Source organism: Equus quagga, unplaced genomic scaffold (assembly GCF_021613505.1).
Source record: "Equus quagga isolate Etosha38 unplaced genomic scaffold, UCLA_HA_Equagga_1.0 73442_RagTag, whole genome shotgun sequence".
In the NCBI taxonomy this organism is placed as follows: domain Eukaryota; kingdom Metazoa; phylum Chordata; class Mammalia; order Perissodactyla; family Equidae; genus Equus; species Equus quagga.
This window is the reverse complement of record NW_025802777.1, coordinates 7,217,202-7,229,976: the sequence shown is the minus strand read 5'-3', so window position 1 is coordinate 7,229,976 and position 12,775 is coordinate 7,217,202. Positions and strand designations below refer to the sequence as shown.

Here is a 12,775-nt window from a genome sequence, read left to right as displayed (position 1 = left end):
AGTGAATGATGGGCTCAAGGCCATGGCTTTACTCTGTACTCCTTTTTCTCTTTTGGGGTTCTCCCAAAATAGTTTCCTTCATTCAACAGCCATGAATCTCTAGTTCCCTATTGACCCATCACCAACCAGCTTTGCTTGGGGGAAGCACACCTCTCCACCCTGCAAACCATTGCTTAGCTCAGAGATGGGATCTAAAGAAGGATGTGTCCTGGTTTGGCCCAGGGTGCAGCACTGAGATGGGGAAGATGGAGAGTAGGGGTATTAGGAAAACTTCTGGAACATTTGGCCCCTTCTTGGAGGGAGGATGGAGGCATTACCTCCTTCTCAGCTTGTGGCCCCTCCCCCCATGCCACAGCCGGGTCTGCTCTCCATGCAAGTGCCCTGTGTGCCCCCCCAACACTGAGCCATGTCCTCCTACACTTGCATGGTGCTGGTGACCAAGGGAAACAAGGGCATTGGCTTCACCATCAAGAAGGACCTGTGATAGCAGTGCTCTGGGGAGGTGGTGTGCATAGTGTGGGACAAGTTTCAGGTCCAGGCGGCCATCAAGCAGCTGCAGGCTGAAGGCCTGGGCCTGGCTTCCACAAGCTGGCCATCAACCATCTGCAGTACGTCATTGGCACCTTGTGCATCTTCCTGTGCAAGGACTATGGGAGCCTCTATGCGTGGGTCAACAACACAGACATCACCTTGAGGAGTAAGTGGATGTGAGCTCAGAGGGGGGGCAGCCTCCATAAGGGCAGACAGCCAGGGTGGTTGGGGCCTGAAACACTCCTGTGGAGCCCTTAGCTCCCGTGGGATCTAGAACGATCTGTATAAGGAAAGACGTCAGATTGGAGGCTGCAGGGAGAGCAGAATCCTCTGAGATTTGCAAGACTTTCCAGCACAGAGCCTTTGCATCTGATGGAATGGACTCGTAGGGATCTCCTCCAGGTTTCCTCACAGTTTCTCTTGGATGGGACTTTAGAGCAGTTCAGTGACTTTTTAACTTATTTTGAAATAAACAAGGAATGGTAAGAACGGTACACAGAGATCCCACTCTGCACCCTTCACTTACCCTCCTCTAATGGTGACATCTTACGAAGCTATACAGCATTTACAAGCCAGGAAATTGTCATTGGCACAATAATGTTAACTAAACCAAGACACTACCTAGAATTCAGGAGATTTCACATGAGAAAAAATTTTGTATCTTTCTGTGAATTTTCACCACATGGCTACTATTTATTAACTCTGTCTCCTTTCCCCTAAAAGCTCCTGATTCCACACCTTTTCATTAAAGCTGAATTGACAATGAAAACAAACTTTTTGGTACCCAAGATGTCGGCACAGAGCTACTGCCTCTCATAAAACCCCAAGGAAAGTCTGATGAGAAGGACAAGCTCTACTATTTCCAGCATGATCTGGACCTGCCCGCCTCTGACACATCTACAGGCTCCTGCCACCTTGCCCTGCTCAGCTACACTGGCCACTTTGTTGTGTGTCCATCAGGCCAGGAGTCCTTCCACCTCAGGTTCTGTACACTCTTGTCCAGTGATCATCAGTACTCTCTGTCCTGCTGGGTTTTGTACAGCTGACTCTTTCTTCTCCTTCAGGTCTCAGCTCAGAAGTCTCCACAGAGAGGCCTCTTTCTTGCCTTATGCCCCTCACATGTTAGAGTTCCTTAAGGATTCCACCCCCGACTCTCTCTCCTCCCTCTCCCTCAGCCTCACACTGACACACACACACACACACAATTGGTTAATTTTCTCTGAAAAATCCTCACTAATTGACTAATATATATGGCAGAAGAATAAATACTACTTTATATTGCAAACATGTGATTAAATTAGGATTTTGAGCAAAAGAGCTTACCCTGGATAATCCAGGTGGGCCCTAATGCCATCACAGCTGCCTGTATAAGATAGAAGTGGAGCCAGTTTTGAGAAAGAAGAAGAGGCATTGTGACCATGGAGACAATGACTGGAGTGATGCACCCACAAGCAAAGTGAAAGAAACACCTGCAGCCACCAGAAGGTAGAAAGGCAAGGATGGGTTCTCCTCCAAAAGTTCAGAGAGAGCACAGCCTGCAGGTACCTTGATTGCAGACTTCTGGCCTCCAGAACTTTGAGCATAGATTTCTGTTGTTTTAAGCCACTTAATGTGTGATAATTTGTTAAAGTAGCCCCAGGAAAGTAAGACTCATGTTCCTTGCTTCCTTAGCAAACAGCTTGGCCACATTAGTGACTCAATGCAAGCTTTGGCAGAGCACCCCGAACAGCCCTCATGGAAAATCCTCTGGCATCTCTTTCCAGCAGCTATCCCTAGAATGACTGGCCGTACCAGGGGACTGCTACAGGAGAACAAATAGGCCAGGAAGTGCCTTCCCTTCAGCCAAGGAACACTCTCAACCAGCAAGTATGTCTCTTCTTTCATGTGTGCTTTTGCTCTATGCGGTAGGGTTCCCACCTCTCCCTGCACACAGACCATGCTTTCCTGTGGTACAGGACAGTGCTGGCTCTTCAGGCAGTTCAAGAAAGGAGAGGCTGCCAAATAGACCTCAGTCCAGGAGCAGGTGACTGTGAAGCAGCTGCAGGAAAGTGGGCTGATCTCTCTTGCTCATCAGTGACCTGTGCCATTTCCTAAATGCAGGACCTAAACAAGAGTCAATCAGCTGGGAAGGGATCAAGGGGAAAGGATTGGTGGAACAAGAAAGGTTTTGTGCTCTCCAGGTTGAGTTAACAAACATGCTATCATGGCAGTCTAACAATTCAGAGTGAAGAGGGGAATGGCAGGTATGCATAGAACGTGGTGATATAATAAAATCAATATATGGAATTGTGCTATAACTTGTTCTGGAAATGCTGAAAAAGCCAGAATACCTCTAGCTCCTGCTTGGGTTTAGCCAATGGAGCCCCAGGCTCCTTCCCGCTGGGTTCAGCAACAGCTTGCTTGGTTGTGTTTTCCAGAAAAATAAGACTACAGATGAACTGTTTAAGCACAGACTATTTTAGCAACTGGTCTAATTTACAACTTCTTTTTAATAATTCCTGCATTAAAACCCCCGTATGAGTAACTCTCCACCAAATCAAGCTTACAAAACCCAAGTGCTCAAACTGTTGGAGGTGACACTTTGATGGGATTCATTCGGTCACTGGCAGCCTTGCCTGGCAAGTTTCTAATAAACTTAGCTTGTGGGGATTTTTTTAATCACAATAGTTTCCTGGTGCTTCTTTTTGGGGGGGCGGGGGGGTGGTTAACTGACTTGAAGGTCCCAGGGATATCTAGCCAAAATCCCTTCATCCATTTTGGCCCAAGACCCCACATCAGTAACAGCATACACTCCAAGGCCCCTTGAGTACCCTAATCTGAGGTGCTCAGCTGTCACAGCTGCTAAGTCTCCAACGTTAAGTCTGAGCTCCCATTCCTTTTCATTGTGCGCCCTAGCTGAGATAATATTAAATCCCATCATTATCCTTTAGGAATTGTTCAACTTCCAATACAATTCTATTCACATTCCTTGTTGGAAGTCTGACAAAGCATTTATTTACCATTAATTGTCCTTCTTGCCTTTCTGTCATAGATGTTTTCTGTCTACAATAGGAAGCTCTTAGGATAAGAAGCATACATAGCTCTCATGAGTCTAAATCCAAACTGCGCCTGAGGGTGAATGAGTAAAGGTCTTGTGAGACTGGCTTCCTTTCTTAGACATCTTTGCCTTGGGTCACCCATCAAAACTCTACAAGAGCTTTCTTTATTCTGGTCTACATGTAAGAAGTTGGTTCTAGAAGAGACCTTCTCTCACCACACTCTTCCAAGACCATTGACTTCTCATTTCAATGACTGGAATGGCTCAACTTCAGGTTGAGGGGCCCAAGACATGGGTGACAGAAGAAACACTTCCTCCTGACAGCTAGAGAATTCCACAGGGATTCTGCTAGCAAATCTAAAACTCTTCCTGGCAGAAGACTTCCTTCTTATATAATCCTCACTTAACCCTAACCCCTGCTGTTGTCTCTTTATATGTTATAATTCCACCCAGAGTAACATGGATTTGCAGTAGCCACTTCGGGGAATTTTTGATATAACAAAAATTGATCATCTAAGGGGTACATTAAAACAGAGACAAAACAAACCCCTAATATTCTTCCTTAACATTTTTGACTGGTATGAGGAAGCTTCAAAAAGAAATTCAGATTCATACTGTACCCTTACAATAGAGCTTAGCCGAAGCTAATGAAAAAGTAAAAAGCTTAAAACTGTGTGTCCACTAGCTTCACCATGAGCAAACACCAACACATGTACCCTGTATGGAAAATCTACCTCTTCTTCCCTCTTACATGCCTTCTCTACCTCCTACTCTCCACCTGGCTCTGACTCCTTTTCCTGTTCTTCTGGTCTACCGGAATCACCTAAGGCTCCATAGCCCCTTAAAGTCAGACAACTGGAAACCTTAAAACAGACTTGAAATCACTGTCCAGCTCAGCTTTTAGAGCCATCAGTGACTATCCTAAAATTTTACTGAGAAATTCAGAATAGTCTTATAAATTTATAATCCTGGACTGTCAGGCCTGGTGGGCTGCTCAGGTGTTAAATCTGGGATGGACAAGGCTCACTAGGATGAGGACACAGAGAATCTCAGGGACCCTGAGTCCATGGGACAGCCAATGGAGTCAACAAGCCTGTCAAAATAGGACACGCTCTCTTAGGGGTCACATCAGAGAGATTCCCTCTAAAGACTGACTGGGCTCTTATTTAGTTTTGTAAACAAGACTGTAGACCTGTTTTCATCACTTGTCAATGGAGTAAAACTTTAATAAGGAGATTTGATTAACAAAAGCAACTTAGAATGGAAAATAACTCCCTTAACTCAACTACAGCACCCAGCAGAATTCTTTTAGAGGGAAAAAAAATCAAACAAACTAAAACTCAGAATAAACTTGAGATTCCCCAACTTAAACATGATTGTTTCTCACAAAGACGATTTTGGGACACATAGACTGGGAGATTCCCAGGTAAGTGCACTTGCAGATATTGCAGGCAAAAAAAGAGATGAGAAAAATTATTATCCTGTATTAGCTATGAAATGAAAAGAGAAAACTAAGATGCCCAAACAAGAATGCTCTGACAGGAACAAAAGCATCCAATTCCCTGTTGTACTTTTCAGTTCACATGGAAACATCTATCTGAACATAAAGGACAAACACACAAATTTATGATTGATGTGCGCATAGGGTTGAAGAGAGTCCCCAAAATTCATGTTCAGCCCCAACCTGCAAATATCATCTTATTTGGAAACAGGGTCTTTGCAGATGTAATCAAGTTAACACGAGGTCATACTGGATTAGAGTGGGTCCTATAAGGGTGGGCCCTATGAAGACTAGTGTCCTTATAAGAAGGCCATGTGAAAACACTGCGGACATCGAGGGAGAACCAGGTAACAGAGTCAGAGATTAGAGCGATGCCTCTACAACCAAGGGAATGCCAAGAATTGCTGACAACCATCAAAGGCTAAGAAGAGGCAAGGAAGGATTCTTCTCTAGAATCTTCAGAGGTAGCACAGCCCTGTCAACACCTTACTTTTAGACTTTAAGCCTCCAGGACTGTGAGAAGATACATTTCTGTTTAAGCCACCCAGACTGTGGGAATTTAACATGGCAGACACAGGAAATGAATACAATATGGATACAGTACAATACAAAATAACTATGAACCCATCACTGTCACACAACCTCTCCCTCAGAGGTGGAGGCCAGCCCACCAATCCCAAAATCCCATGACTAAATACATAGCCATCATTTTTGTACTTTAACAGAGGGACATTCCTCCTTTCTTTATGACATCTTATCTGCTCTTTTAAGAGAGAAAGACCCACCACATCAATGGAATTGCCAGACGAAATGTCCTTAGAGATTTCCTCTTGAAATTCCTGAAGATTTTATTTACAACCAGGTTAAAATTAATTTAGACTTAACTTGCCACTGTCCTTATGTTTAAATCAACCCCAGGGGCCAGCACAGTGGAGCAGTGGTTAAGTTCATATGCTCCACTTTGTCGGCCCAGGGTTCACTGGTTGGGATCCCAAGCACAGACCTAAACACCGCTTGCCAAGCCATGCTGTGACAGGCGTCCCACATATAAAATGGAGGAAGATGGACACAGATGCTAGCTCAGGGCCAATCTTCCTCAGCAAAAAGAGGAGGATTGGTGGCAGATGTTAGCTCAGGGTTAATCTTCCTCCAAAAAAAAAACCAAGATTATAAATCAACCCCAAAAATGAGGAACTCTGGACCGCTTTGGGACAAAGAATTCTACTGACATTAGAAGAATTACTGCAGCTGAAAACATTAAGTTAAGGATTAATCCCGTGAAATTTCACAGTACCCTCTAAGACCAGAAATTAAAGACGTAAAGCCCTGTAATGGAAACCATGATAGAAAGAAAATTTATCCTACCATGTAGGAGTCTGACAAAGAAATCCAAGGGGCAAGACTCTTGATTTGTCCTGGACTTCGGAGCTGTAAATGATGGAATACATCATTTTTCTGTGGTACTAAACACCATTACTCTCCTATCCTTATAGCCACCTGAAGCCACTTTCTTTACAATCATACACCTGTCCACTGCCTTCCTCAGTACCCTCTGCATCAGGATACCAATGGTTGTTTGCCTTCTCCTGGGAAGGATAATAGTTAGGCCCCAAAGGTTTACAGAAACCCCTTCTGCTTCCTACAGTTTTTAATTAGATCTTAAAAACTAAATTTCTCCATGATTCCTCTCTTATCAGTGACATTTTGCTACATTCTAAGAATAAGATAAGCTCCAAAACAGATTCATTTACTTACTTACTTACTATTTTTGTTCACAAAGAATCTAAGTTTTCTAGGGGAAACATACAATTTTGGCAGAACAAGGTACATTACCTAGGGCATAGCCTACCTCAGGGAGGCAAATCCCTCACAAGGGTTACAAGCCATTCACAATACCCAATCTTGATACTAAGAGACAAATAAAGAGGATTTAGGGTCACACTGGGTGTTGCAGAAAGTGAGTTCCTAACATTTTTTTAATTATCACACTTCTGTGACTTAAACTAAGTCCTCAATGTCAGAGCACCCCATTCCCAGGACCTGTAGTTGATTGAATAGTGCCCCCCAAAAGACATGTCCACGTCCCAGACCCTGTGATTGTGACCTCTCCTGGAAAAAGGCTCTTTCAGATGTAATTTAGTTAAGAATCTTGGGATTACTCCGAATTATCTGGGTGGACCCTAAATCCAATGATGTGTGTCTCTAAAAGAGACACAGAGTAGAGACACACAGAGAGAAAAGAAGGTCCTACGAAGAAGCGTAGAGAGTGGAGTGATGCAGCCACAAGCAAAGGAATGCCTGCAGTGACCAGAAGCTGAAATAGGCAGGAAGTGTTCTACTCTAGAGCCTTCAGAAGGAACACAGCCATGCCAACAAGCTGACTTCAGACTTCTGGCCTCTAGCTCTGTGGGACAGTAAACTTCTGTTGTGGTAAGGCGCTAAGTTTGGAGAAGCTGCAGGTAACTGATACAGGACTTAACCATGAACAGGCATTTTTGTAATCTAATATTAGCCCTCCAATAATTTCCCACAAAGGCTCTACCTAACCATCAACCTTTCTGCTCACTCATCCACAAAGCCTTCCAAGTTTTACCGAGCTAACTGGGGACTAGAGGCAAAAGGCTTACGATAGCCTTTTTCTTGATCCAGTGGCAAATGTTCACTCACTGCCCCTGAGGGGCAGCAGCACCCGCCCAAGTATCTGGAGACAGGCCAACTTGCCACCAGGGTCAAAATGAACCCTGGGATATTTTTACATGAAGTTGGCTACCGTACTTGATCACTGTTGATGGAGAATCTTTACTGAAGCTACTGAGGATGTTTCTGCGTGCCTCATCTGTTACCAAAAAAATGCTGGGGAAACTGTAAATATGGGACATGGACAAAAGCCCAGGCTTCAGCACCACTCAGAGCATTTCCAAATGGAATTTATAGAATTTTTCCCCAGTGGATTCTGGATACATTGTGGTCATGTTTTGCTTATTCTTGAGATGACTAGAGGCTTTTCCTTGTCAAAGCTCAGCTTACACAGTAGCTAAAAGACAGCTTCCTTTCATCTTCCCTACTTGAGGAACCCCAAACCATCTCTTCATTAATAGAAAAATCTAGATCACTGGAATTGTCATTAGAGAAATCTGCAAAGCCTTGGCACTCTAAAACTTTATTGCTTTTACCATCCTCAATATTGAGGAAAAGGCAAGAGGACAAAAGGGTATTTTACAATTAAAGCCACTAAAAAACTCTGAGACTCTTGGACTTCTATAGACAAAGGGCTTACCAATGGCCTTAATGACCATGAGGTCAATTCCTTCTTGAGTTCGTCAACTCACTCTTTATGAGTCAGTAACTCTCCAGACCATATCTCTGATAACATCACCCCACAATCCCAGCCTACACCCTATTCAGGCAGTTATAGCTTAATACTGCAAGAGATTAATGCAATATACTCAGTTTTATCATCAACAGACAGAGGCAGCCGTTCCTTGGCATCCTCCCAATCACTGCCTCTATGACCTAAAACCTGGAAACCTGGCCCTCTAGAAGGGACGTCAGAGAAAGGTAGCTCCCAAATCTAATGAGAGGGGCTCTTATCAGGTTCTACTGACCACCACTCTATGATCAGATTATAAAGGATTGATCTCCAGATTCTCATCACCCACTTAAGAAGACACAAAGCCACCTTATACCACCAAAAAGCCATCTGAAATGGAGATCTCAAACTAAAGATTCTTGTGAATGTTTCAGAAGCTGACACTTTAGAAAGGAGATTGCTCACCTAAGACCTCAAGTCAATGTAAAGTAGAAAGCTTCCACCGGAGATGTTGGAACTAGATCTCAAATGCCTAGAACACTGATTGCCATATGTATCTTCACATGTTTTATTTATTTGCCGAGTTATTTTTCTTCTCTCTACTGGTTTAAGGTTCTGGATAGTGAGTAGATATTTGCTACCTTGAACTATGGCACCCATTTGGACCCCTATTCTTTTTTTTCGGGGGGGGGGGGGCGGAGATTAGCCCTGAGGTAACATCTGCCACCAATTCTCCTCTTTTTTGCTGAGGAAGACCGGTCCTGAGCTAACATCCGTGCTCATCTTCCTGTACTTTATATGTGGGATGCCTATAACAGCATGGATTGCCAAGCGGTACAAGGGTTTGCACCTGGGACTGAACCAGCCAACAACGGGCTGCCAAAGCAGAACATGCAAATTTAACTGCTGCAGCACTGGGCTGGCCTCTAGACCCCTATTCTTAACACTGTTCTTTGCATGCCTAGCCACTCCAGGGCTCAAACATATAATTCAACCAACCATTGGAGATTTATAACCACTTTCCTTTGAAAGTCACCCAGTTTCCTTTAGTACCAATCCTTGTAGTGAAGCAGTTGATTTCTGGGTGATAGAACTTAACGCTTTTGTGAATCCATAGATGAAAATATTATAACAAGTCAAAATATAGCCAAAAATCGAAGACCCTCTATCACATCACATAAAGAATGAGAATTTTCTGTCTCCATTAAAATGAAACCTAGGTATTTTTCATGGAAATTAGCACTTCAACAAAACATACAAATAGAGTTTGGCAAGAGATTAAGAGGTAAGAGACTATGCAAGTGGAGGGTTCCTCTCTTATACAGAACCTACAATGAAGAGTCAGTCTCCTTGACTATGGTTCTACCTGCTGATCTCTACTGTGTATCTCACTCTCTGGTGCTTGACTACACTTGTTGACTTGTGTCGAAGCTGTAGGACACAATCAGACAACCTCATAGGGGTGTTTAGGCCAACAATGGGTCATTGTGGCTCCCAATGACTGATATTGGTTTTGTTCTAAAAAGAAAAAAAAACTATTGGCTACTGCCCACAAATTGGACATGGACTTGCCAGTTCAATATACTGATGCCCTACTCTCAGGAAATTCCCTGATACTACTCTGAGTCCATGTGGCCCATTGATTTCTACTAAGAAAATACAGTCTCTACACCTCTCAATGCAAGAACGAGAAACGTGAGCCTCAATTTAATGTCCCAAATCTTAATCTTTGATGAACAATTCTGCACTGTTTTATTCTGGCCTCAGGCATACCTATTTCACACTTTAAAGAGGGTCCAAAGAGTGGTGAAAGAACTCTACATGCTCTGGTACAGAGACTCACAGAAGAACCAGACAGTGCCACAAAGCCCAAGGATCTCCTTGCCTGAGAAATTTACAAGATTGAACAGGCAGTGGGTTAAAACAGAGTCATCCGAGACATGTTATTGCCTTCTCAAGGCAGAACATGTGCCGTCTTAGAGAAAGAACGTTGCACTTCTATCCCTATAAAGTTTTCTATTATCTTTAATGTTAATTAAAGAGATCTGGAAAACAAAGACATCAGAAAATTCATTAATCTGGATGATACCCCCAGACCTGGTTTAACAGGCTCCTTACAGTGGGAGTGGGATCTGTTTTTTTGCTTAAATTGGACACACTTGGTTTTCAGCGTAGAAGTAGATTATTAACTCAGTACTTACCAGTGTTGCAATGGTCAAATATGCGGTTTTACAAAATCTTAAATATTTCCACATAGTCCCTGTTTTATCAGATAGTCTTGCTGACAGGATCAAGAAGATCTAACATCTACTGAAACTCAAGTGACCTCCATCATGGCCATATACTTAACCCAGGGGTGTAGCTGTAGACCTATCACGTGGTAAAGGATGTGGTCCGTCCCATAGATGTAGTTGAAGCATTCTCCAAAAGCTGTGACTGAGAGACAGACAGGTGATACAATTTTATCTTGCAAACAGATAAGCTGTACAGAAACCACAAACTTAAAAACACAAAGACTGTTTAAGCTCAAACAGTTTGAGCAACAGTTTGCTTGGTGGACCCACATGTTCCAGAAAGATAAGCGCAGGTATAACCTGGTCAAATACAAACCATTTCAGCAACTCTCCTAGTTCACAAATTCTGACCAACCCCAGTTTAGATCTCAAATTCTAATTTCTGCCTTGTGACTAACAATCCAAACAAAACCTGATGAAACCTAACAGCTCAACACCATAGGGGAATCTATTGGATGGAACTCATCCAACCAGTCACCCCCTTGCCTGGAAAGTTTCTAATAAACTTAGACATTTATTATTTTTTTCTAGTAACTACAGATTTCTCTGATGGTCTCATATGGGGTCTTTAACAGCTCATTGGGTAATATTCAGGAAAAAGTAAATAGGGTTTTTTATCCCCTTAAACTTGCTTTCCTTTATACAATTTATGGCCAGCAATTCTGGGATGGGGAATATAAGAATGAGGAAATAGTTTTCTCAAGTTGCATATTCCCTTACCGTCCTCAATCTCTAACAAGATCCTGCTATGCAACTCAAAACTGAGAGGCATAACTGCAATAAGCCACTGTCAGTGATGGGGGCATGGTGCATCCCCTAGTAGCGCTGGAGGAAAAAAGTGTCGAACCACCGGATTATAAATCACCAGAGAAAACCTGCATAAGCAGGAGATATGACAATAAGTTGGAATAACTGATTTTTTTTAAACTATGACTTCAAGAAGTATCTCTCCAGGTCACAGCTCCCATCTCTCCCTCCTATGTGAAATCACCTGCTTCCTGGATGGGTGAGAGTTTTTTTGGGTGGGGGCTGGAGGAAACAAGCAACATAGGGGTCAGGTCACTGGAGGTGGGGTAGGCAACATGGAGGCGTAGGGCCTGCAATCACCATTACTGTTCACATTACTAGTGCTGCTGGTGATGGTTCACCCCTAACCCAGGTTCACACTCAACATTTCTAAAGCACTGCTCCCTTCATGCACATCTGCTCCATACTAAAAGCTTTGAAGGGTGGCCACCACTGAAAATACAACCAGGCCCTTGACAGAGCTGGTCTTTGACTGGACAGTTGTGAAGAACACAGAAGCAGACAGCTTCTAGGAAAGCTGCGAGAATTCTCAAATTCCCAGAATCTATGCATTTATCTACATCTCCAAGATGGAGAAGGTGACCAAACATGGGGAAAGTATCTGGCATCCAGAAGGAAGATCAGAAGTGTCAAAAAAAAAAGATACAATGCATGAGGCAGTCTACAAGAACACAGATCCTACAGAATTCAGGTTGCTGATTTTGAAGAACACAGTTCTAAACACAGCTTGTGAAGTCCACCTAGTGGTGTGGACCCCTGTTCAGTATAAGGTGCAGAAAACCTGACAAGGAAAATTATAGAACTCCCAATGCTTTTTGATCAATATGAACTGAAGCTGCAGAACAATGTTCTAGGCCCCAAAGGAGTCCTGACCTTGCCTGTTGCCATTTTGGTCCAAAACACATCATGGTTATTGCCTTGCAGTCAGGACGGAGTAACCTCATCCTCCGAATCAGGAGCATCTGTACTCAAGGTGTTCCAGGTCACCCAACAGCAGAATTCGGGCAGTTCATCTGAATTCTGAAGGTCACTTTAGTTCAGTGCTGTCAAGATCACCTTTTGGGAGGTCTCAGCTTCTCAAGCGATTGTCCCTCACAAGAAGCTTCACACTGAGAGCACAATACTCCCCACCCAGACGACTTGCAGGCAGAGCTCATCAGCTACCAGTTTCAGCTTGAGCAAGAGGTCTTCAATTTCCCAGCAGGTGATATCTCACCACAAATTCTGCTGCTCTGAGCCAGCTCTTCTGCCCCAAGAAGATGCACAGGCTGACCTGAGCCCAAAGATGACCATTC

The 12,775-nt window shown here is 43.5% G+C and overlaps 1 protein-coding gene across 6 annotated transcripts in view; it reads right to left on the bottom strand.

Moving 5' to 3' along the window:
* Positions 1-12,372, bottom strand: part of LOC124234365 (SET domain-containing protein 4-like) — a 124,312-nt gene extending 111,940 nt beyond the window's left edge. For 4 of the 6 annotated variants that reach the window (XM_046651711.1, XM_046651722.1, XM_046651713.1 and 1 more), the window contains exon 1: positions 6,435-12,372. The gene's annotated coding sequence lies outside the window, so the exon portion shown is untranslated. The remainder of the gene's footprint in view (positions 1-6,434) is intronic. The other 2 variants (XM_046651714.1, XM_046651712.1) reach the window with 2 other exon arrangements.
* Positions 12,373-12,775: the final 403 nt, after the last annotated feature.